Below are 14854 nucleotides of genomic sequence, written 5' to 3'. Positions count from 1 at the left end.
AATAATAATAATAAAGATCTAAAAAAAGAATTGTCAGGTTAATTTCCTATGCCATTCTAAGGTGGCAAACAGAAGAGGGGGGGTGCTGCCATGACACCACCCTGACCTCCCTGGGCAGACGCCCTCACCATGTGTCCTGGAGCCTCCCCTCCCCAGAGCCCTGCCCCACGAGGGACAGACAGACACAGGCTGGGGGTGTGGGTCCACCTGCCGACACCCATGTCCAGCGGAGAAGCAATGACAGAAGCCAGACTCCCACCTGCTGCTCCCCATAAAGAATTTGGGTCCAGACTCCCAGAGGGATAAAGAACAGGGGAGCTTCCAGTGGAGGGGATGGGACAGGGACTCTGGGGGTGGGAACTGTGTGGAATTGTACCCTTGTTATCTTAAAATCTTGTTAATCATTATTAAATCACTAATAAATTTTTTAAAAAATACCACCTGGTAAAGGGAAAAAAAAAAGTTGGAAATCCCATAGCTTGTGTTTTCTGAGTTTACCTTGGCTAATCTTCACAGACAACCCCAACTGCGGCCGCTGGATGGCGCACGTGACACAGCCACGCAGGACCCAGGTGTCTGAAATCGGATTGCTTGCCAAGTTTGGGAAGAGCGGCTTCTTCTGAAAGAGATGTGTAAAAAGAAAGAATCACACTAAAACTTTAAAGGTCACTGACACTTTAAAAGCTGTGGCTGAGGGGAGAGTGAGCCCCACAGCTGCCAGGATTAGCAAGGCGGAGTGTTTATTTCTGAAGGTGAAGGAACAGGCATCGAGATTTTTAAACGTGCTAAGGAAGAAAAGGAAAAATCTTCTGCCAAGAGTTTGAGTGAAAATGCCATTCTAACACTCTTTGTTGAATAGCATTAAAAAAAAAAAAAGGAAAAAAAGCAGTCCTCCTCACCCACCTCCAAGAAGGGCTGGGGACGTGTTTTTGACCTTAACTGTGCACCTTGTGCCACTGAAGTGAGCAGCTGTTTCTCTCTAAAAGTAGATGCCAGAAACTCTTCTTATGTAGCCCTAATAAATCAGGTGGGCCTGTTCTCTCTTGCCACTCTTTACGAGTTAAAGGTTCAAGTTCGCATTAGCTTTGGTAAAGTGTCATCTGCTGCTTTGCTCAATCCTGTGTGATGTCGTTTCATCTTTGTGACGGGCCCTGGAGGGAGGTGGATTCAAAAAGAATCCTGAATCATTGTACACAAAGTTCTTCACTTGATACTGAAGAGAAATCTAGAGTTTAAACACATCTTTTATTTTGAAAGGAAAAGGCATGGTGAAAGCCTTCTTGAGATTATCAGAGGGTCTGAGTGGCCGTGCACCTGGTTGAGTGCACATGTTACAATGTAGAAGGACCCAGGTTTGAGCCCCCAGTCCCTGCCTACAGGGGGGAAGCTTTTTGAGTGGTGAAGCAGGGCTGCAGATGTCTCTCTGTCTCTCTCCCTCTCTATTTCTTTCTCCCCTCTCCATTTCTGGCTGACTCTATCCAATAACTAAGTAAAGATGAGAAGCAGGGCAGGTAGCATAGTGGTCATGCCTGAGGATCCGTAGTCCCAGGTTCCCAGGCTCACTCCCCACCTCACACCACCATGATCCAGAGCTGTGCAGTGCTCTGGTGAAAAAAAAAAAAAAGAAAGAAAGAAAGGAAGGAAGGAAGGAAGGAAGGAAGGAAGGAAGGAGGGAAGAAAATAAATAAATAAAGATAACAGAAAATAATACAATTTAAAAAACAGATGATCTAAACATGAATAATTTTCTTGTGACTGAAATGGACTGGCATCTGTCTTGGGGAAATGTGGAAATCTACCCTAGAGACAACCAAAATACCATAAGTGAACATTTCTTCAGTAAAGTGACACTGGAGTTACAGAAGAAAGGGAAAGGATGGAGGGGAGCAGAAAGACAGGAAGGAGAAAAACACATGCAGGGCCAGAGATCAGACCCCGTGTCTCACTTGTTCAAGTCACGAGCTCTGCCCACTGAGCGACCCCTTTGGCCCCGTCTGACGTACACCTTTTCTCTGACCTTCAGCAGGACCGCAGCTGACCGTAAGCCTTTCTTTACTGACCTGCACCCTGGACTGACTCAAGACACAGCTTCACTCACTCAAGGGATGTGAGTCAGAAGTCACAGCGACGTGAATGGTGCAGGCACTGTAGCCTAGCTGAGCTGGGAGAGACGCTGCTGTCGGCACACCCCTGGGTGAGGACGGTGGGAGCTCTCTGAATTGCCAGCCAGGTGAGAGGCTGCCAGCACTGCGCTTTATTAATTCCCCCTGAAACAAAGAGAGAAAGAACAGAACCAAGAGAAACTACACTGAGTTAGAGACTTCAAAAGACACATCTGGGGAGTCGGGCTGTAGTGCAGCGGGTTAAGCGCAGGTGGCGCAAAGCACAAGGACCGGCGTAAGGATCCCGGTTCGAACCCCGGCTCCCCACCTGCAGGGGCGTCGCTTCACAGGCGGTGAAGCAGGTCTGCAGGTGTCTGTCTTTCTCTCCCCCTCTCTCCATTTCTCTCTGTCCTATCCAACAACAACAACAACAATAATAACTACAACAATAAAACAACAAGGGCAACAAAAGGGAATAAATAAATAAAATAAATATATTTTTTAAAAAAGACACATCTTCGATTATTATTATATTGATTATTATTATTATTATTGCTATAGTAAAACTTCGGTTGCAGATTAAATCCAGAGCCTCTAATATAGTCACAAAGTGAGCTGTGCCACTGAGCCACATCCTCAGGCCCTGGCAGCAAAATAAATAAATAAATAAATAAAATGAAGGGGGTGCCCTGTAATTTGAAAGGCTAAATCTAGGGGCTGGCTATGCTTCGAGACCAACAATACTGTGCTTGCTTGGTAGCAAATTTGTAGAAATTTGGAGACAAGAAGACGTCTTCCTGAGTGGTTAGCAAAGATAGTGTTCTCTCCCCAAGTCAGCTCCACAGGCAGCAGCTACTTAGCAGAAGAAAACAGAGCAGATGTCAAAAATTAACCTGAAATGGCCCGGATATGCTCTGGGTGACTCTCACAGCCTCTGCAGTGACCACACGCCTGTTTCCCCTAAGTCAGAAGGTGAAGTGAGGAGCTGGAGGCCCGGCTCCCCACCTGCAGGGGAGTGGTTTCACAGGCAGTGAAGCAGGTCTGCAAGTGTCTGTCATTCTCTCCCACTGTCTGTCTTGCCCTCCTGACTCCGTTTCTCTCTGTCCTGTCTAATAATATGGGGTGGGTGGGGAATGGCCATCAGAAGCAGTGGATTCATAATGCTGGCACTTCACTCCAGCAATAGACCCTGGAATCTGTGTGTGTAACATAGACTCTACTTAGTGCTGAGAGTGCTGTGTGAGTGTGACAGAGCTGCCTCCCCTCCTGCTCCAGTAATAGTCCCTGTAATCTCTGTGTGTGTAACATAGTCTACTTAGTCCTGAGAGTGCTGTGTGAGTGTGACAGAGCTGTCTGCCCTCCTGCTCCAGTAATAGTCCCTGTAATCTGTGTGTGTGTGTGTAACGTAGACTCTACTTAGTGCTGAGAGTGCTGTGTGTGTGTGACAGAGCTGTCTCCCCTCTTACTCCAGTAATACTCCTGTAATCTGTGTGTGTGTGTAACATAGACTCTACCTAGTGCTGAGAGTGCTGTGTGAGTGTGACAGAGCTGTCTGCCTCGTGCTTCAGTAATAGTCCCTGTAATCTGTGTGTGTGTAACATAGACGCTAGTTAGTGATGAGAGTGCTGTGTGAGTGTGACAGTGCTGTGCCCTCCTGCTCCAGTAATAGTCCTGTAATCTGTGTGTGTGTAACATAGACTCTACTTAGTGCTGAGAGTGCTGCTTGAGTGTGACAGAGCTGTCTGCCCACTACTTAGTAATAGTCCTGTAATCTCTGTGTGTGTGTAACATAGATCTACATAGTGCTAGAGTGCTGTGTGAGTGTGACAGACCTGTCTGCCCTCCTGTTCCAGTAATAGTCCCTGTAATCTGTGTTGTGTGTAACATAGATCTACTAAGTGCTGAGAGTGCTGTGTGAGTGTGACAGAGCTGTCTGCCCTCCTGTTCTAGTAATAGTCCCTGTAATCTGTGTGTGTGTAACATAGATCTATTTAGTGCTGAGTGTGCTGTGTGAGTGTGACAGAGCTGTCTGCCCTCTTGTTCCAGTAATAGTCCCTGTAATCTGTGTGTGTAACGTAGACTCTACTTAGTGCTGAGAGTGCTGTGTGAGTGTGACAGACCTGTCTGCCTCCTCCTCCAGTAATAGTCCCTGTAATCTGTGTGTGTGTGTAACCTAGACTCTACTTAGTGCTGAGAGTGCTGTGTGAGTGTGACAGAGCTATCTGCCTCCTACTCCAGTAATAGTCCCTTTAATCTGTGTGTGTGTAACACAGACTCTACTTAGTGCTGAGAGTGCTGTGTGAGTGTGACAGAGCTGTCTGCCCTCCTGCTCCAGTAATTGTCCCTGTAATCTGTGTGTTTGTGTAACATAAACTCTACTTAGTGCTGAGAGTGCTGTGTGAGTGTGACAGAGCTGTCTGCCTCGTGCTCCAGTAATAGTCCCTGTAATCTGTGTGTTTAACATAGACTCTACTTAGTGCTTAGAGTGCATTGTGAGTATGACAGAGCTGTCTCCCTTCCTGCTCCAGTAAAAGTCCCTGTAACCTGTGTGTGTGTAACATAGACTCTACTTAGTGCTGGGAGTGCTGTGTGAGTGTGACAGAGATGTCTGCCCTACTGCTCCAGTAATAGTGCCTGTAATCTGTGTGTGTGTTTAACATAAACTCTACATAGTGCTGAGAGTGCTGTGTGAGTTTGACAGAGATGTCTGCCCTCCTGCTCCAGTAATTGTCCTGTAATCTGTGTGTGTGTGTAACACAGACTCTACTTTGTGCTGAGTGCTGTGTGAATGTGACAGAGCTGTCTCCCCTCCTGCTCCAGTAATAGTCCCTGTAATCTGTGTGTGTAACATAGACTCTACTTAGTGCTGAGAGTGCTGTGTGAGTGTGACAGAGCTGTCTCCCTTCCTGCTCCAGTTATAGTCCCTGTAATCTGTGTGTGTAACATAGACTCTACTTAGTGCTGAGAGTGCTGTGTGAGTGTGACAGAGTTGTCTGCCCTCCTGCTCCAGTAATAGTCCCTGTAATCTGTGTGTGTATCATAGACTCTACTTAGTGCTGACAGTGCTGTGTGAGTGTGACAGAGCTGTCTGCCTCCTGTTCCAGTAATAGTCCTGTAATCTGTGTGTGTTACACAGACTCTACTTAGTGCTGAGAGTGCTGTGTGAGTGTGTCAGAGCATCTGTCCTCCTGCTCCAATAATAGTCCCTGTAATCTGTGTGCGTGTAACATAGACTCTACTTAGTGCTGAGAGTGCTGTGTGAGTGTTACAGAGCTGTCTCCCCTCCTGCTCCAGTAATAGTCCCTGTATTCTGTGTGTGTGTGTCATAGACTCTACTTAGTGCTGAGAGTGCTGTGTGAGTATGAGAGAGCTGTCTGCCTCCTGCTCCAGTAATAGTCCTGTAATCTGTGTGTTTTTGTAACATAGACTCTATTTAGTGCTGAGAGTGCTGTGTGAGTGTGACAGAGCTGTTTGTCCTCCTGGGACTGATATTTTAGTGGAAGGAAGCTGATCGCAAAGGAACACACACGTGTCGATAAAAGTGTGATGGATGTGGCTGCATATTGTGGAGAAAAAGGAGCCGGGGAGTGGGGTCAAATCCAGAGTTTGACTGGGATTGAGTTCGGTTGGGCTGTGACACCTGTCACCCCACTGATTGCCAGTGTTGATTTAGCTGATCTGGCTGGCTGGGCGGGTGTCCCCTTACTCCCTCACCGCCCCATTTGCGCTCAGATGATGAGGTCGGCCTTCCCGGAATAGAGAAGGATTGGTTTTCGGTCGAGGGTGTGAGTAGTTGTGCTCCCCTGCTAGAATCTCCAGACAAGCTCTCAAGGTCCTAAGTGGGACTGATACCTTGTTTCACGTGAACAGCTCTCACTGACCAAGGGCCTTGCGACAGAACCTGATTAAATTGGAGGGCCCGTCAAGTCACCTGGCAAGAAGGCAGGTGAAAGTAAGAAGCCTGGGTCCATGCTCCCAGAGGGATAAAGCAAAGGGAGCTGTCAGAGGAGGGAAGGGGATACGGAGCTCTGGTGGTGGGAATTGTCCCCCTCTTATCCTATGGTCTTGTCAATGCTTCCGTTTTATAAATTAATAATTTTTCTTTAGGTGAGAAGACATGGCGACTGGGGAATGCAGGTCCCGCCCTGCTGTGGGAGAGCAGATGTGGCTGGAGTGGGGACAGTTCAAGCCATCTCTCCTGGCTTGGGGTTCAGTCCCCAGAACTGCTTTGTGCCGGACCAAGGAGTGTTCTGCTGTCTCTCACCTGCTCATAAAAGTAATCACTTGGATCTTTCTTTTTTAAAGAGTATTTCGGAGGGAAGGCAGTGGCACACCAGCTAGAGCAAACGTAGAACCATCTACAAGGACTAAGGAGGGAGCTGCAGGAGAGATTGAGCAGTGAGTGGTGTGAGTAGCTCTCTCTCTCTCTTCCTCTCTCTCTCTCCCTCTCCCTCTCTCTCTCTCTGTCTCTCCCTTCTCTCTCTCCCTCTCTATCTTTCTTTCTTTCTTCCTGCTCTCTCTCTCCCTTTCTTTCTCTCTCTATCAGTAAAAGGGGATGTGTGAATGGTTACTGGGAACTGTAGCTATCATACAGGCACTGAGCCCAAGCCATAACCCTGATGTATAAATAAATAAAAATTAAAGGCAAAGAACTGAGAGATGCTGACAGAGGGGTGTAGCAATGCAGACACCGACTGATCCTGTGGGCAGACGACAAGACTGCTGTTTATTTGATGAGTTGAGAAGAGTCTGAACAGAGGAGTGGCCGGCTATGACTTAGATTTACAAATGTATTCTAGATGGAGAACATGACTTTCAGATTTCTTGCATATAAACCATAAGGCACCTGGTTAAGTGCACATGTTACAGTGCACAAGGACCCAGGTTCGAGCCCCTAGTCCCCACCTGCAAGGGGAAGGCCTCGTGAGTGATGAAGCAGCTGCAGGTGTCTCTCTGTCTCTCTCCCTCTCTGTCTCCCTCTGCACACTCAGTCTAGATGTGCGTGTGCGTGTGTAGATGGTGGTGTTCTGAATTCCATAAATGGCTGAGTTTTTGTGCATGTAGAGTGTTAGGCTGAAATTGTAAGCTAGAAAGTTATACTACAATAGTCGTTTTAAATGTTGTCAGATGGGAGAGAAAGCAAGCTGTGAAGCCTCCAGAAGCAGCAGCACAGTCACAATGTGCACATGCAAGGCCTGCACTGATTTTTTTGCTATACTGCAGTGAGAATACTCTAGACTCCCAAGATATTGGCTCTCATTGTCAAGGAAGGTACATTTATGCTCATATGCAGTATTGACACGATTACTGAGTATACTGCATGTCTTTCCCAGGCCGGCAACAGAGCAGACAGCATTCCCTGGAGGCTCCCGGGCGCGGCGTGCTGATGTGCATCTGTGGTCCAGAGCACCCATACGGCTGGGGAAGGGCAGACGGAGGCACAGCCATCGGGCCCTTCGACGCAGACGCCAAGGACTACGGCGTCTCTGACCGAAACATCGGAACTCTCCTTAGCATTAACCTAGGGCCTCGTGTGGACTGTTGAAACCATGACGTGCTTTCCTTCCGTGAGTTTAAACAGCATGTCTTTGGGTGGGGTGGACAGCATAGTGGTTATACAAATAGACTCTCATGCCTGAGGGTCCAGTCATAGGTTCAATCCCCCGCACCACCGTAAGCCAGAGGTGAGCAGTGCTCTAGTAATAAAAAAATAAAATAAAGGGGGCCAGGTGGTGGCGCACCTGGTTAAGCATACGTTACAGTGCACAAGGACCCGGGTTCGAGCCCCTAGTCCCCAGCTGCAAGGGGAAAGCCTCACGAGTGGTGAAGCAGGGCTGCAGGTATCTCTCTGTCTCTCTCCCTCTCTAGCTCCCTCTACATTCTCAATTTCTGCCTCTATCTAATAATAAAGAAATAAAAGATTAAAAAAACAATAAATAAATAAATAAATAAGAAGAAGCATGTCTTTGGCGAGTCAACACAGAAAAGCAAGCATTCACTGTGTAAGAGAGAATGGGTCTACTTGTCAAATGGCATTGTGGGAAGGACAGGTGTCAAAAAGACAAAAGGTGTTGGTATGCTTCTAAAAACCCCTTCTGTTTCATTAGTTTAATCCCCCCTGCTTAACACTATTCTATTTACATAACCACTTCATTCTATTTACATAACCACTGTTAACAAGCACCACCCTCCCTCCAGGGCATTGGTGGTTCAGTGATGGAATTCTCGCCTGCTCCGCCCCCTCTCTTTGTCACACCCTGATTTTCACCAGTCACTTTTCTCTCCACCCTCTCTGCATCGCATCCTGTTCCCACCCTACTGGGCTAGTATATTTATAAGGACAAGATTGTTTGTAGTTTTGAGTTTAGCTTAGCTTGGTATGGATTGCGCTGCATCCTGCATGAATAAAGAGATACAGCCATGAGTCCCGGGTCGTCTGTCACCCGCCCGTGAAGCCAGCCCGGTGAAAACAACAAAAAGGACCAGTGTGGTCCAGAGATATTGGGAGGGGCTGGCACACCTGGTTAAGTACAAGGATAAACACACAAGGACCAGGGTTCAAGCCTCGGCTCCCCACCTGCAGGGGGGACACCTCACAAGTAGTGAAGCAGGTGTTTATTTTTTCTCTCCCTCTCTGTCTTCTCCTTCCCTCTCAATTTCTCTCTGTCTTATAGAATGAAAAGAAAAATAAATAAACAAATAACATGCCACCAGAAGTGGTGGATTCATAAAGCTGGCATGCTGTCCCAGTGACTGAAGGTAAGAGAGAGAGAGAGGGAGAGGGAGAGAGAGAAGAGAGAGAGAGGAGAGAGGGAGATGAGAGAGAGGAGAGAAAGAGAGGAGAGAGAGAGAAGAGAGAGGAGAGAGAGGGGGAGACGAGAGAGAGGAGAGAGAGAGGGAGACAAGAGAGAGGAGAGAAAGAGAGGAGAGAGAGAAGAGAGAGAGGAGAGAAAGAGAGAGAGGAGAGAGAGATTTGTGAAGGAGGTAAGTGAGCTGGCTGACATGACTTTGCTTTTTCCTTTTCTGGCTTCAGAATGTTATTGACCAGATGTTCATCATTAGATAAGATCCCTCATTGAACACCTTTTGGGGGAAAAAGGGTAAAAAATTAATACTGTCTATAGGTAACAATAATCTTAAACTATTGTCCATGATTCTGCTGCTCTTGGCGCAATTCTTTCACTGCGGAGAAAGAGATGGAGAGGAGGAGAAACACCGTCACGCTGGAGCTTCCCCTGGGGTCCTGGCACTGAGCGTGGAGCCGGACATGGACATGGACATGGGTGCAGGTCCGGGGCTGGCGGAGCCGCATCTCCTGGGTGATCTCTCCGGTCCCTCTGGGCGCTGCCTTCCAGCTGGCCGCCATGCCCCTTTGTTGGGGGAGTTAAGGCCGAGTCTGTTCCCTGTATGTTTATTAGGGGCTTGTCACACAGGATCCCAACACAGAATTGAGGAGAAAGCCTGATTGCCAAGACTTTAAGACTTTATTCAGGAGAATTGAGAACATTCACATTAGTAGACTGGGGGGGGGGGAAGAGGGAGGGAGAGGGAGAGAGGGAGAGGGGGAGAGGGAGAGAGGGAGAGGGAAAGGGGAAGGAGAGGAGAAGGAGAGAGGGAGAGGGAAAGAGGAGGGGAAGAGAGAGGAAGAAAGGGAGAGAGAGAGAGAAGAGGGAGAGGGAAAACGGGAGGAGAGGAGAGGGAGAGAGAGAGGATGGGGAGACAGAGGAAGAAAGGGAGAGAGAAAGAGAGAGGAGGGGAGAGAGCAAGGGGGAGAAGGGGAGAGAGGGGGAGAGGGGGGAGAGTGAGGGGGAAAGGGAGAGGGGAAGGGGACGGAGAGAGAGGAGAAGAGGAGCTCTCTACACATGTTGGCAGGCTCTCCTAGGGGAAGGGGGCGCGGGCACCCCACAGGTGTAGCTCCTAAACCCAGCCTCGCCCCTGCCTCCTCGCCAAGCCACACCCACACCTGGCGCCACTCCCAATTCCCGGCACAGGTGTGCGCTGGGAGCAGGTGTTCCGAGGGTCTGCGTTCCCCCAGGTCTTTTCTGACCTCAGTCCTTGACCTGCTGCTGAGCAGACCTCCTGGGAGCCTCTTGCTCAGCCACCACGTTGATCACCTCGTTCTTGTCGCCCAAGGGGACTCTCGGCTCTCTTTAGGGGCTGGACAAGCAAGCAAGGCTCCCTAGGCAGGAAGGAAAGCCCACCAACCTCTCCCATAAACCTCCTCCTCCTTCTTTTCTTTTTTAAAGAATTGATTTACTTATTTATTCATGAGAAAGATAGGAGGAGAGAAAGAGCCAGACATCACTCTGGTCCATGTGCTGCCAGGGATTGAACTCAGGACCTCATGGTTGACAGTCCAGTGCTTTATCCACTGCGCTGCCTTCCGGACCACATAAGCCACCTCCTTGTCCCTCCAGTCATCTTTGGAATTAGACCACAAAAAAAGAAAACAGAAAGGCAGTGCAAAATAATCTTTCCAACATGTGTGCGGGCCCAGGGCCCAGGACTTTGCAGAAGTTGACCGCAGCCAGTGTGTGGCCCGAGGGGGCGTGCCAGCCTCTGCCTTGCTCTGCGGAAGGGGCTTTCTCGGCCTCTCCAGCAAGCACAAGCTCCTTCTCACAGGGCTGTCAGAGACAGAAAAGAGACTGTTTGCTTTCTCCCTTCCCTTCTTCGTGACCCCTCGCCTCCCAAAAAAGTAAGAGTCGAGTGATGCAGTCAGTCCCTCTCTTCAACAGCTGCCACTTGATCTACTCTGTATGCTTGTGCAGGAAGTCTGGAGATGCACCAGGGCGTTACACACCACTTCAGAGGCAGGGCAACTGGACTGTCCAGATGATGTGCATCTCACGGGGCGCGGGCACTTTGGCAGGAAACCTCGACGTGGGGAGGGGTGTGGGGATGCCGGCTCACTTTCTGAAAACTCAGAGCAGCGTAGCGGCTGGCAGTGGAGACTCCGAAGGTCAGAAGCAGAGTGATTAGTTTGTTAAAGTCTCAGCTCCTACGGTCTAGGGATTTCAGGAACGGCATTAAAATGCCATAAGCATCGGAATCCACAGAATAAGGCTTTTGGAGTAGTTTGGGTTTTGCTTTTTTTTTTTTTTTTTTTTCCTAGGAAAAAAGGGTCATACATTTATGCTTTCTTCATAGGGATCCCATTTCAGAAGTTTGGGCTGCAGAGAAATAAATAAACCAAATTCCAAGGCATACTGAGGTTGTCCCAGAAGTGGTTACTTAGATGTGGAGTGGGCCCTGGAGCCGGGAGTAGAGGTGCATGCCTGAGTACTCGTGTGTTTCCAGAAAAGGTGGCAGCCCAGGCCCTGTGACTTCAGGGCCATAAAGGAAGCCTGATTTTCTGCAGTCAAATCTTCCGTAGTTTGTTCCCGTTTTAAGTGTCTTTCAAACCGTAGTTTGAAAATAGAGAAATAGTCCCAGAGTTCCTCACCTGTGTCTGCAGCGCTCTGAGGAAGCCAGGCGGGCGGGTTCTCGGTCTCCACTCCAGTGGTAGCCTGGTTACCCATTCTTTGTTTGAAACATTTACTAGTCAATGGGTGGAAATCTTTTGTTTGTAAGAAGAGCTTTGTAAACGAGTAAATGAAAAGCAACATATCCTGGACCCCACCTTCCCAGAGCGCTGTCCCACTAGGGAAAGAGAGAGACAGGCTGGGAGTATGGATCCACCTGCCAACGCCCATGTTCAGCGGGGAAGCCATGACAGAAGCCTGACCTTCCACCTTCTGCATCCCACAGTGACCCTGGGTCCATACTCCCAGCGGGATAAAGAATAGGGAAGCTGTCAGGGGAGGGGATGGGGTACGGAGACCTGGTGGAGGAAATTGTTTGGAATTGTACCCCTATTATCCTATGGTATTGTCAGTATTTTTTAGTTATAATAAAATCAGTTTATAAATAAATTAATAACAATAAAACAACAGCAAACTACCCACAGATTTAGAGACGACTGAGTCAAAGTGTCCATGACAGCAGAGAAGGCAGTACAGTGTAGGGGGCCAAGCAGGAAGGTGAATGCAGAAGTCCCCACAGTCCAAACGAAAATCAGGATGGGGGTCAGAGACTTGGAGAACGTTAGGCATTAAAAATACTGTAGATCTCCGTCTCCACCGCCATCTAGAGCTGCACCCATATACGCACAACAGGGAGGGTGAAGTTCTGGACATGGCCGCTGAGGCGCTTGCTAGAATGTGTGGTGTGAGAGCACAGGGATTTCTAGAGAGATTGTTTGTTTTTTAAAGATTTTTAATATTTATTTATGTATTTCCTTCTGTTGCCCTTGTTGTTTTATTGTTGTTGATGATGTCTTCATTGTTGGATAAAACACAGAGAAATGGAGAGAAGAGGGGAAGACAGAGAGGGGGAGAGAAAGACAGACACCTGCAGACCTGCTTCACCGCCTGGGAAGCGACTCCCCTGCAGGTGGGGAGCCAGGGGCTCAAACTGGGATCCTTATGCTGGTCCTTGTGCTTTGTGCCAGGTGCGCTTAACCCTCTGCGCTACTGCCCGACTCCCTCTAGAGGAATTGCTGGGAGGGTGAGGTGTAGAGAACACTGAAGCAGACAGCATAAGCTGAGTAAGGAGCTCACCAGGGCGCCATGCAAACAGTATGGATAGGAAGTAGGAGTAGGCAGGTGCACAGATTTCAAAGGAAAACCCTTAGAACTGGGCAGAGGGTGGCTAGCATAATGGTTATGCAAAACAGATTCTCATGGCTGAGACTCCAACGTCCCAGGCTCAATCCCCTGCACCACCATAAGCCAGAACTGAACAGTGTTGTGGTTAAAAATAAAAAAATAAAACCCACTTCACAGGTGATTGCTAGATTCCCCAGACTAGAAAGGAAAAGGAAGGCCCCAAGAGCGAACTTAGGGTGGAGACAGCTGGGGCCGGGCATTGGTGGTGAGCCAGGCTGAGACATGCCCGCAACCCTGGGCTCGAGCCCTCGGGCCTCACCTGAAGGAAGGAAGCAGAGCAGCAGGTGTCTCTCTTTCTCTCTCCCTTTCTATTTCCTCCTCCCTTCTCAATTTCCCTTTGTTCTATCTCATAAAACAAAAAAAGCAAGAAGGAAAGAAGATAGGAGAAGAGCCACCAGGAGCAGTGGATTTGTCTAGCAGGCACAAAGCCCAGTAATAACCCTGGTGGCAAATAAATAAGTAGGAAAATAAATAAGATGAAGGGCCAGGCAGTGGTACACCTGGTTGAGCCCAAATGGACCCAGGCTTGAGACCCTGCTCCCCACCTGCAGGGGGAAGCTTTGCGAGTAGTGAAGCAGGGCTGCAGGGGTCTCTGTCTCTCTATCTCCCCCTTCCCTCTCAATTTCTGTTTCTATCCAATAATTAAATAAAGGCAATACAAATAAATAAGTAAGTTGAGAAGTACACGGTGAGTTCTCCCCACTGCCCCAACAGATGAAGAGAACAGGATTCCTGGTTTCTCAGTCTCTCTGAACCTAGTGAGAGGAGTTCTGAGGAGACACTGGAGCACCTGGTTGTGGTGCCTGCCCTGGGGAACCTTCCCTGACACAGACCAAAGGCCCTCTGGCGTTCTGTGGTTCCAAGGGTTGTGGGGGCCCTTCAGTCACTCCCTTCCCCTCTGACAGCTAGTCCAGATCTGTAACGTTACTGCGAGAGCAACGTCAGTTAAGGAGGGCTTGTCTCCTTCTGCCTTTGCTCTCTCTTTTTCAGCGGCAGAGTCAGAAAGAACAGCTATTGAGTGGCAGCAGAGGTTGGCAGGGAGGCAAGAACCTCATCTCACCCCTTCTCCAAAGGCAGAATTGTCCAGCACCAGTTCTGGCTAGTGGCAGGCGAGTCTCAGTTTGGAATGCAAATTGTGTTAATTTATGCACCATGACTGAAGATCCTGATTTCTGAAATAAGACTGTGCTTTGTAACCTAAGTTACTTGGGAGTCTCTTTTTATAAGTCACTTTTTATTTCACGACCAGAAATGCCATAGTGTCTTATAGCTTTTGTCCAAAGGAAGAAGAAAAAGAAGAAAAACAGCTTCCCCAATGTATTAACCTTAAAGTGGTAGTGGGAGTTAGAAATGCCTTGAATTATAGGCTCATTAACTGAACATGTTTACTGCACAGGTTAAAATGTTCACATGATAGTGGATCCACCCCTGTGGTGATGTCCAGGGTAGGCCTTCACTCAGAGCTGAAAACGAAACCCTCACACACTGTGATCAGGGCATAGAGAAGAGACCTGAGGAAGAATTCACAGAGCCTTGGGGAGGTTGTGTGTGTGGCTGCTGGCTTGATAGCTTTCAGATTTGCCTTGTGTAAGACGCAGAAAGGTTGAATTCAGCCTAGAAAGGTTGTTCTTGCTTGCTTGCTTGCTTGCTTTTTACTCCCCCGAGGGCCAGGGTTCTTCATAATCCCACCCACCACTGCAGTACAATCAGCACATTATACCCTGTTAGGTGCACACACAGCTGGCTGAAGGCAAAGTTCAGGAAGAGATTTTGGTTTATGGACAGAAAGTGTCTCTCCCCCCTTTTTTCTCTTCCCTCCTCCTCCTACTCCTTCTTTTCTATTTCTTTTCTTTATTCTATTGTTTTCTTTCTTTCTTTTTGGTGGTGTGATGGGAATAGTTTGTTGTCTTTCAAAAGATCAGCTATTGAGACTGGAGAGGTGAGTCAGTGAGTTGAGGACACAGCTTTGCTGTGTGTGGCGAGAAGGCCCATCCCAGCACTCTATACGGGAACTGCACAGATGGTGAACAATGCTTGGTGTCTTCC

Source organism: Erinaceus europaeus, chromosome 5, assembly GCF_950295315.1.
Source record: "Erinaceus europaeus chromosome 5, mEriEur2.1, whole genome shotgun sequence".
Lineage (NCBI taxonomy): Eukaryota > Metazoa > Chordata > Mammalia > Eulipotyphla > Erinaceidae > Erinaceus > Erinaceus europaeus.
Note: the sequence above shows the minus strand (reverse complement) of the source record.